Source organism: Psammomys obesus, unplaced genomic scaffold, assembly GCF_907164565.1.
Source record: "Psammomys obesus unplaced genomic scaffold, mPsaObe1.curated_primary_1811, whole genome shotgun sequence".
In the NCBI taxonomy this organism is placed as follows: domain Eukaryota; kingdom Metazoa; phylum Chordata; class Mammalia; order Rodentia; family Muridae; genus Psammomys; species Psammomys obesus.
This window is the reverse complement of record NW_026591086.1, coordinates 58,869,417-58,879,066: the sequence shown is the minus strand read 5'-3', so window position 1 is coordinate 58,879,066 and position 9,650 is coordinate 58,869,417. Positions and strand designations below refer to the sequence as shown.

Here is a 9,650-nt window from a genome sequence, read left to right as displayed (position 1 = left end):
CCTTCCTTCCTTCCTTCCTTCCTTCCTTCCTTCCTTCCTTCCTTCCTCTTTCTCTCCCTCCTCCCTTTCTCTCTCTCCTCCTCCCCTCTCCTTCCCCTTCCTCCCTTCCTCTCCTCCCCCATCCTCCTCCGGGGCTCTAGGGATTGGACTCAGGTCCCCATGGCTGCAAGACAGACTCTTTACTGCCCGGGCCATCTCTTCAGCCCTGAGTAGCTACATTCTGAACACTCGGTGGCTACATGCAGCTGGTAGGCACTTCACTGAACACCACTAAATATTACTTGTCCATAAATTTACACATTTAGCCTCAAAATAGGAATTTACCATGGAGGGGGCTGAGTTATTGGATGAGGTGATGTGTTTGTGAATCTGTGGGAAGAAAACAGATGATGTCAGTGGAAGCCTAGGTGTCTGTCGCAAAGCACACTCCCGTTGTGCTCGCTTGTGTACAAGTGAGACACAGCGCCTCCGACTTCGGCGTGCATCTGTGTCCCCAGATGCACACCGCAGAGCGAGCTGCCTGATGATATCCACGTGGGTCATGCCTGTGGCCGAAGCTCGTTCTCTGTCCTGTCCACACACTCGGAGAAGGGACACTTTGCACAGAGCAGAGGAGGGAGGCATCAGGTTCATGCTTCCATCACATGACATGTGGGCTTGGAGCTGGGAGGCCTCCGGCTTTCCCCTGGTGAGAGTACAGCGAAGCTGAGTGTACAGGCTGCTGGTGGCACTGAGAGCCCGCGTGATGGGCCGAAGCTCTGTACAAGACAGCGTGTACAGCCCTTCATGGATCCTGTGGCAGCGAGAACAGAGTCACTTTGTACAGAGGAATATTGATTTACTTACAAGTTTTTATTACATTTAGTGTGTGTGTGTGTGAGTGTGTGTGTGTGTGTGTGTGTGTGTGTGTGTGTGTGTATTCCTGTGCTCTTGCTACTGCATGTCTGGAAGTCAGATGACAGCTTGCAGTTGTCATTCCTTGTCTTCCTTCGTGTGTGTCCTTGTCTTGTGTCCTGTCCTTGAGCAGCGGGATCAAGGCTCTGGCCCAGGGAAGGACTGTTAAAGGTGAAGTGAGCCACGTGTCTGGTAGCAGTAGTGCTAGGGATTCTTGGGAAATGCTTGCTGAGGTGAGAGTCTGCGGAGCAGATGTTGGCAGCGTGCTAGCCGTGCCATCGGGAGAGTTTGCTCACTCCAGTGAGCCCCCACATCATCAACAGCAGTGCTTCATGTTCTGGGAGCGGAGTGCAAATCCCGCTCTCGGCAGTCCCTGCTGCACTCTGGCTGGTCTGAGGCCAGTTCACCTAGAAGCCTGCAGAGGTTGGACGTGGTGGACTCGCGCCCTTCAGCCCTACAGCTTTGGGGGAGTTCTGAAACCAGACAGAGCTGGCTTCCGGCCTTCCTGCATAATTACTTGACCTCCTTGCTTCAGATTTTCAGAAATAGCTCATTGTCTGAGCTGAATTAAGAGTGTTTAGGCCGTGATGTTAAAGAAGGAAAAGACTGTCCGAAAGAGCCTATGGCACGGGCTTGCTGTATAGCATACTTGCTACCAGTGGCAGGCAGGAGGGGTGCATGCTGGGTGTTGCAGCGCCCCGTCTCAGCCTGCCTGTGTCAGGGAAGGGAGCGCTGCAAGCACTGTTTGCAGGAACAGGCCCAGTCAGCCTTCAGTCCTCACAGGACGCACAGCCTGCGGCAGAGCGAGCGCCCTAAGTTCCTGACTGGTCTTCCTCCCTTCCTTAGTATTCTCAGCAGCATCTCCGCTGAGCCCCACAGTCTAAATAGGAGCGGTTAGGTGGCTTTAGGTCATCGTTGTTAGTATCGCTTCGACTTCGGCTTCAAGGCTGGCATTTCTCTTCCCCGTTCTCCACATGCTGCTGGTTACACAGTTTTCTGCAGTCTTCAGTTCTGATTTCTGAAGTAGATTAAGAGTTTTGTGTTTTGTTCTTTCAAGACAGAGTTTCTCTGTGTAGCCCTGGCTGTTTTGGAACTCTTTGTAGCCGAGGCTGGCCTTGAACTCACAGAGATCCGCCCGCCTCTGCCTCCTAAGTGCTGGGATTGAAGTTGTGTGCTGCCGTGCCTGGTCTGTAGATTAATGATGTGAAAAGCCATGGTTTCTTATAAGAGTGTCATACCTAAAGCCTCTGCTCTTCATCTGTCATCACCCTGGCTTTAAAATGGCCAGTTTTTCCTGACACGGAGATACTTGACCATAAAATCGCCGTCCAGTGGCGAGCTCTAGTCTTTGAGTGGTTTTGAAAGTGTCCTGGGGTGGGGAGTGGATATGTTCTTGGTTCTTTAGGAAACTCGGGCTCTCGAGTGTGTCATTGCTGGTGTTAGTCTGCCGTGAAGGCGGCACGGCACTGCGGTGCAAGAAGTGTGCTTGGCTGAAAGCTAGTTCGCCTGTGCTCTGGGCTGCAATCTTCAGATCCTTGCTCCCAGCTTCAATGCCCAGGTCCCGGCTCTTTTGCATCCATGTGTAGGTCAGCTTTTATTTACTCCTGTGTTAGCACGGCGTAGAGAATGAAATCAGCGCTGTCTTGTGAGGTCTGAGGGCCTGGCTGCAGACACTCCTTAGGGACCAGGACAGTCCCTTCCTTCCCCTCTTCTGATCCATCAGGGGGCTAGGATGGGCATCTCCCAAGTCCCAATGTTTGCACAAGCTTGTCTACACTTTCGCACGGCGGAGCAAAGCACGTCCCCTGCGGCAACTTACAGAGGAAAGGCCTCCCGGACCAGAACTCCAGACTGCAGAGTCGCCGCGGTGGCGGAGGCATGGGAGGCGGAGCCGGGAGAGCACATCCTGACGTGGGAAGGAGAGGAGGCACCCTGGGTGTGGCAGCAGGCTCTGCAAACCCCAAACCACCCCAGAGACCCACTTCCTGCAGCAAAGACACACCTCCTACACTCACTCAGAATGCCACCAGCCAGGAGCCACACACTCAGACCTTGCAGTCCGTGAGGGGCACTCATTCAGGTCACCACGGTTCACACTTGTTGTGAGCGTTCCAAACCTTTTCCTAAAGTGGGCCTCAAGGGGCCTCAAGCCATAGCTCGGTGACTGAGACGGCCCGTGGTGAGCTCTAGAGAAGACCGAGGTACTGAGTGATGGTGGATTGTTTCTCGTGAGCTCAAAGGAGTGAGGTTTTGTTTTGCGACAAGGTCTCACTGTGGTCCAGGCAGATCTGAAACTCCAGCCTCAGCCTTGCAGCCGGTTAAAGGTGTGTTAGGTGCCTAGTCTCCTGGTCTCAATGTCGTGGGCCATGGACAGAGGAACACGTCTGTTACTCGCTGACGGGCGGTGTGTGTCTTTCAGCCCCCTGCCTCTCCAACCTGCGGCTCCTCAGAGCCCTCTGCCTTGCAGCCCTCTTCTCAACGGGCTCATTTTGCCCATGTGCTGTTGACTGGAGGTGAGCACTCAGGTTCAACAGCCCTTGGCCCCCATCAGCCCATGGCTCCTTCAGAGCATGCTGGGCCGGGCAGACGTAGCCGCGTCTTATTCCTTAAGCCAGGCTTCACAGGCTTCTCAGAAGGCCCCTCCCACTGGATTCCCGGTCATAGGTGTGCCTCCCTCCAGGTCTCCTGACACACACACACCCCAGTCCACCGGTTTGAGCACTGGCTGCCTCTTGTGCTCACGCTGAGGAGAACTGGAGTAAAGCTGGTGGAGCTGGTTACCTCCCTGTGGCCCTGGGAGGCTGGGGTTGGCACCAGCCGTCCCTGTTTACCCGCTGGTTTTGTTTTGCTTTGTTTAACTCTTCATTGAATCTTTGTGAATTTCACATCACCCCAATCCCACCCATCTCCTGTCCCTTCGTACCTGCCCTCCGCCCTTGTAACCTCCCCATAAAAAGAAGAAAAAAGTCTCGTGGAAGCTGTGGTGTGTCACGGTGTGTCACATGCCCTTTGTCTACGCGTCTTCACTTGCAGATGTGCATTGCAGTGAGTCACTGGTCTGGCGGGAGGCCTCTGGCCACCATCAGTGTCTCACTCCCTGGGACTCTGCTTGGACATCCTGTTGTTGCCTGTGTCATGGAGGCCCTGCAGCTTTGGATCTGCAGGAGCAGACCTTTCACTTGGTCTCACAGACGGGTTAGACGCTGGGGTGGGCCAGCTCAAAGCCCTGCATCTGAACCGGTCACCGGCCATCTCAGCCACACTCCAGGACCAGCTCTCAGGCACTGCCCCAGCTAGCTCACCCAGCGCCACAGCCGGCACGGGGCAGAGCCAGCTCTCACGTTCTTGGGGGCAGCTCGCCTGTGCCCACACCAGCTCTCCTGTGTTGCCCAGATGAGGTGTAGAGCCTACTCTCCTGAGGGTTGTAGGGTGGGGCCAGCTCTCCTGACATAGGTGGAGGGAGTACAAGATGGAAGATGGGGAAGACATCTCTCCTTCGCCCATGCCACCACACAGCAGACCAGCTCTGGGGCCGGCTCGCCCACGTTTACGCTCTCACCTGGGCCCTGCCGTCAGAGTCAGCTCTGCTGTACTGTTGAGGCGAGGTGCGGGGCCAGCTCTCCCGACTCAAGGGCAGCTCTACTGTGCTTTCTGGGTGAGGCACAGGGCTGGCTGTCCTGAGCACAACTGGCAAGGGCAGGACCAGCTCTCCTGCTCTCACGCTTTTGGGGTCTGCTCTCCCACAATACCCAGGTGAGGGGTGGGGCCAGCTCTGCACAGCCCTTAGACATCAAAATGACCCCAGGCGGCAGCCCAGACCTAGACATCCACCTGGCCTTCTGTGGTGACTGACCTGCTGCCGCAGGGCCAAGGACCCAGACATAGCCCTTGGTGGCAGCACGGCCAGGACCTCACCGTGGTCTTAGGTGGCATCGCCAACTACGCCCATCAGGCTGGTCCTCAGGACCCTCAAGTGTCGAGCGCTGCCTCTTCACTGAACACACCTCCTGCTTTCTCTTCCATCTCCCCACCCCTTACTTGCTCATCTTAGACACCCACAGCCTCTAGGTGTCTGGGGTCATTTCGGGAGTATGCCTCCCATGCCCTGTATCGTTAGACTAGGGGTCATCTCAGGCTTCCTCTGCCCGGGCTGCATGGTGCCAGGCCGGAGGTCCACAGCTTGTATTTTTAACTCAGTCCCTCTCCAATTTTCTAAGCTCTAGGTTGCCCCAAGCCATTGCACCTATGAGCATGTGCCCTGGAGTCCACCCTTAATCTCAGCTGGCTTGGAGATGCAGCAAACAGATGTTCTAGCATGCAGGAAGATAAAGCAGCCTCCCTGGGACCAGATTTTCTCTAGGGTCAGAAACCCCATCCAGGGTCATGGCCATTGTTATCATCTGCTGCTCCTCACAGATGCAGCCTGTCTCTCTGGCCATGAGCTCTTTGGGGCAGAGGCTGTGTCTCCACCTCTGTACCCTCCAGGTCTGGCATGGTGCACACAGGCAGGGTCAGTAAATGTCTGTTTGCACACCAGGAAGCAAGATTGTCAATTCTCCATGCTCACCACAATGGTAGGAGAACACGCACTCCTCAGATCAACGTTTCGGGAAGCTGGTGGTAGGAGTTGGTACTCAGCCCTGTGCACATGCACAGACAGGGGAAGGCTCTCGAGGCCTGGCCAGCACCTGGCTCAGAAGGCCAGCCTTCCCTGTCCCCATCCCCAGCAGGTGTCTTGGAAAACAGACTAGGTTCCATGAATCTTCATCTCAGCTGTTATAGAGCTTCCGTCCCCATGGAGAGAAATCCAGAGAAGTCCTAAATTCTTCATGAGCAGAAATGATGAGTTTCTTGTGTCTCCAAATAGAGCCTACCAGGAGCCGCCTCTTCCTCTGCTGTTTTAACAAGTGTCAGTCAGGGTCTCGTGTGAGCATCCAGTGACTGAGGCATTCAGGGTCTTGTGTGTGTGTGTGTGTGTGTGTGTGTGTGCGCGCGCACACACACACGCACATCCAGTGATGGGCAGAGGAAATGTCTGAAGAGTCCACAGGAAGCCCGTATGCGATAGTCTGTTCTTTTTGAGCTTCCCATGGCCTGCAGACCTCGTGCACCACAGTTGAAGTGTTTTGGGGGTGACCTCTCCAGGCTGGCCGGCTCCCAGAGGCACCCTTTTCCTGGCACCGAGCAGACACCCTGCTTTGGTTACCTTCCTGTCTGGAACCCAGTTCGCACAGATGTGGGCCGGCTGGTCCGAGGAGGTGTGCGCTAAGGCAGGGCAGGCGCAGGCCCAGCCCTGTAGGGGCAGAGCACAGCCCTCACCCTCCCTGCATCTATGAGCACAGCGGGGTGCTTCCACACGGCAACTGCTGTGCTCAGTACTCTCGACTTCCCGGGGCTAACCTGTGCTCACGGGCCTGGAGCTGGGGAACACTTTCTCGAGCCGTTCTGACCCGTGGCCCCATGCCAGGCCGCTCCTGTGAGACTGCTTGGCCACGGCGTTTTTCTCCTTGGTGAGGAAGCTGTTGGTAGTGGGCTTGCCCGACCCCGGAAGCAGTTACCTCCGCTGTGCCCTGATGTGTGCCACACAGCCAGCCAAGCGCCCACCCTGCTCTCCTGAGCAGCCCCTGCTGCCGACCTCAACACAGTTCAGTGACCACGTGAGCGTGTCCTTACGTTCGCCCTGGACCCCGTCCCGAGGGTCAGTGCCGTCTCTATTATACTTCCTCTGTTGGGTCTTTTGTCTTTCTGTCTTGCGGCATGCTTCCGACGCTATGTGCTATTTCCTGTGTTTGTGGGCGTGGAGGAAACACTCGTGAAGACATCACTGGAGTTGAGTGTGTATGGAGTATTCACGCAAAGGAAAAAAGACGCGCTGTGCAAGTGCCAGCGGCAAGAAGTGTGTTCAACACCAAGTGCCGCCAGGCTCGCCTGGTGTGAGTTCCCTCGGCCTACCCGAAGCGGTCCCCAGGCTCTGTCCCTCCGTGTCCTCTCAGCATGCTCTGTGGCCTTCAGCGTGGACTGAAGTGCGTGTGTCCCTGTGCAGAACGGAGCCTTCCGGGAGAGCAGGCCCTCGAGGTTTGAGAATCAGATGGGGCGCACAGCTCGTCTTTCCTCGAGGCTGGGGAGGCCCGGAAGGGCAGCTCCAGGAGGGCCGTGCTCTGCCTGGCAGCTGGAGGGGCACAGTGCCAGCCAAGCGGGGGCAGCTGGTGCCCTGGGGACATGTGGCCCAGCCCCTCCTTTTCTGAGTGTGCCTCTCCAGCCACAGGGGAGGCCTCACCTCCAGCCACAGAGGGGGCCTCACCTCCAGCCACAGAGGATGCTGCCTCACGAATGGCACTCTCCCCCTCAGCTGAAGAGCACGGAGACTTGCTTCCCGCCTGGCTCTAGCCCCGCCTTGTTGGCAGGCCGGGCCTTCAGCAAGCACTGACCAGTAGAGACACTGGCTGCCATGGCGTGCCCAGGTTTGCCTCCACAGTGTTCAAGGTTTGGAAGGGAATGTTCTTCAGACTTTGAAAATAAATCCTAATTATCCCTTACAGCTGAATCCCCCAGAGCACATTGTACGGAAGCGTACCTGATACAGAGAAGAGACTGAGGCCGGGCGGAGGCCCAAGTCCTGGGCCAGGCTTGCTGGGGATCCATGCCATTAGCCTGACTCGTGGTTGGCTCAGTTGTCAGCGTGTGTGTGGTGTGTTATATGTGAGTGAAGCCTCTTGAGTGTCTCACCTTGGCAGATAAAAGCTCGGCACTCCTTCTGTCCTCAGTGTAGCCTCGGCCTCCTAATGCCTCCCAGAAGAGCTCAGGGAGACTGGCCACCTGACTCATAAAACGTGTTCAGTGGCCTAGCTAGGTCTCGCTCGGCGAAGTGGCTGTGACGTCAGGAAGAATTACACCTTTTTAGACAGCTCAGATCTTACCACATAGTTGAGAGATAACTGCTGAATGCCTTTGATAGTTGTGAGTAGATCGTCTGTGTTGGGCAGATCGGAAACACACAATGTGAACATGGAAGCATCAGGGACCATTTAATACATTGTTGTCATTATCATTCACCTAGCAGTGTGGTTAAGAAAACTCTGTATTTTCCTTCAGTAAACCATGTCCGAATCTGGCCATCGCCTGCTTCTTACAAAATCTCTCATCTGTGCTGCGGCATGAGGGACAGAGGAGAGAGGGTCGGGTGACAGCCAGAAGCTGGTGCGCAGAGAACCACCCACAGGGCTTCCTTGGCTCCTCATGGGGGTCAGCTTCCCCTGGAAGGTGTAGACACCCCGGGGTCTTTCCCTGGAAGCCCCGGCTGCTGTATTTTAAGAGCAAGGCAAACCAGAGCCCTCAAGCCAGACATGACTCCCTGGAAAACCCTTTCCCAGGGGGGCCCGTCAGCTCCTCTGCTGTGGCCTGCACTGTGTCCTTGTCGTGAGGGACTCCACCTGCCCCAGGGCCCCGTGGAGCCTTGAGCTGGGCTGGCGGTGATGGCTGTGTGTTCCACACCTTGGAAGCTGGGAAGGGGCTTGATTCCGTTCTGGGTCATTGGTCATCTTGCACTCTTGGCAATGGAATTTTAGAAAATTGTTTGTGTTTAGGTTTTGTTAGGCTTGTGGCAATGGCTTCTAAGGCAAATGTTATTAATTATGACATCCATTCATTTTGCCAGCCAGTGTTTATTGACTGGATGCTATGTGCAGCACAACAAAGAAATTAAAAAATAAATAAAATTTTAAGTAGATTTAGAGCCATTTGGACAATGTTTTTCTTGTGGCAGTTCTTATTTTAAAAACACTTTGTGGAAATTGTTTTGAGTTTTAAATTTTGTATAAATTTCCTAAGCTTCTGTCATTCCAAACTAAAAACTACCTAGACTTTTATGATACAAAGCTCCAGGGTTTTGACTTCACATGCTTTCTAGCCTCTGTCTCGCAATTATGGGTTCTGAACCTTTTCTTGGAATATAAAAATATCTTTGTCAAGTCTGTTTGGGTCAGGTAATTGAAATTAAAAGTAAGCTTTGTCCGCTTTAGGCCGATGTGTCTGGCTGCTCAGACAGCCCCAGAACCCCAGGCTCAATGCCCTGTCTCACTGACGGTGCGATTCAGAGCCGGGTGTCGGGCTGCAGGGTGCCTCAGGTCCCCATGTCCTCAGGTACTGCAGGCCACTGCTGATCCTTTGTGCTTGGCCTCCCTAGGAGAGGACATGGAGCTGCCACACCCAGCCAGAGGGAGCCTGGGAAATGTAGTCCATTGTATTGAGGAGGAGTCCTGGGGCCCAGAGTGGCCTCAGTTGCATTCCCCTGGGAGGGACACTTGCCGGGCGCCTTCATGCATTTCCTGGACATAAATGGCCACTTCCATTTATGTAGTGTTCCCTGAGGTCAGGTGTTACAGATCTTCATTAATAGCTCAAAAACAATTCTGCAGTAACTTGATAATGATGGATTCAGTTACATCTTTGTGAAAATTTTCATTTGTTTTGTCTCTCTCTCTATGTGTACATGTGTGCGTGCTTGCTTGTGCCACAGCACGTGTGGAGGTCGGAGAACAACTTCCAAGACTTGGTTCTTTTCTTCTGCCATGTGGGTTGGGGACTGAACTCACGTCATCAGGCTTGACAAAAAGTGTCTTCTGCTGAGCCATCTTGATGGCCCTGGATTCAGTCACTCTTACAACATACATATGTGCATACACACACATGTATACATATATACACACACTTACATACATACACATACACACATACATATACACACACAGATATATACA

The 9,650-nt window shown here is 54.4% G+C and overlaps 1 protein-coding gene across 7 annotated transcripts in view; it reads left to right on the top strand.

Moving 5' to 3' along the window:
• Dock9 (dedicator of cytokinesis 9) overlaps positions 1-9,650 on the top strand; it is a 203,901-nt gene that overhangs the window by 72,939 nt on the left and 121,312 nt on the right. The gene's annotated exons all lie outside the window — the stretch shown is intronic.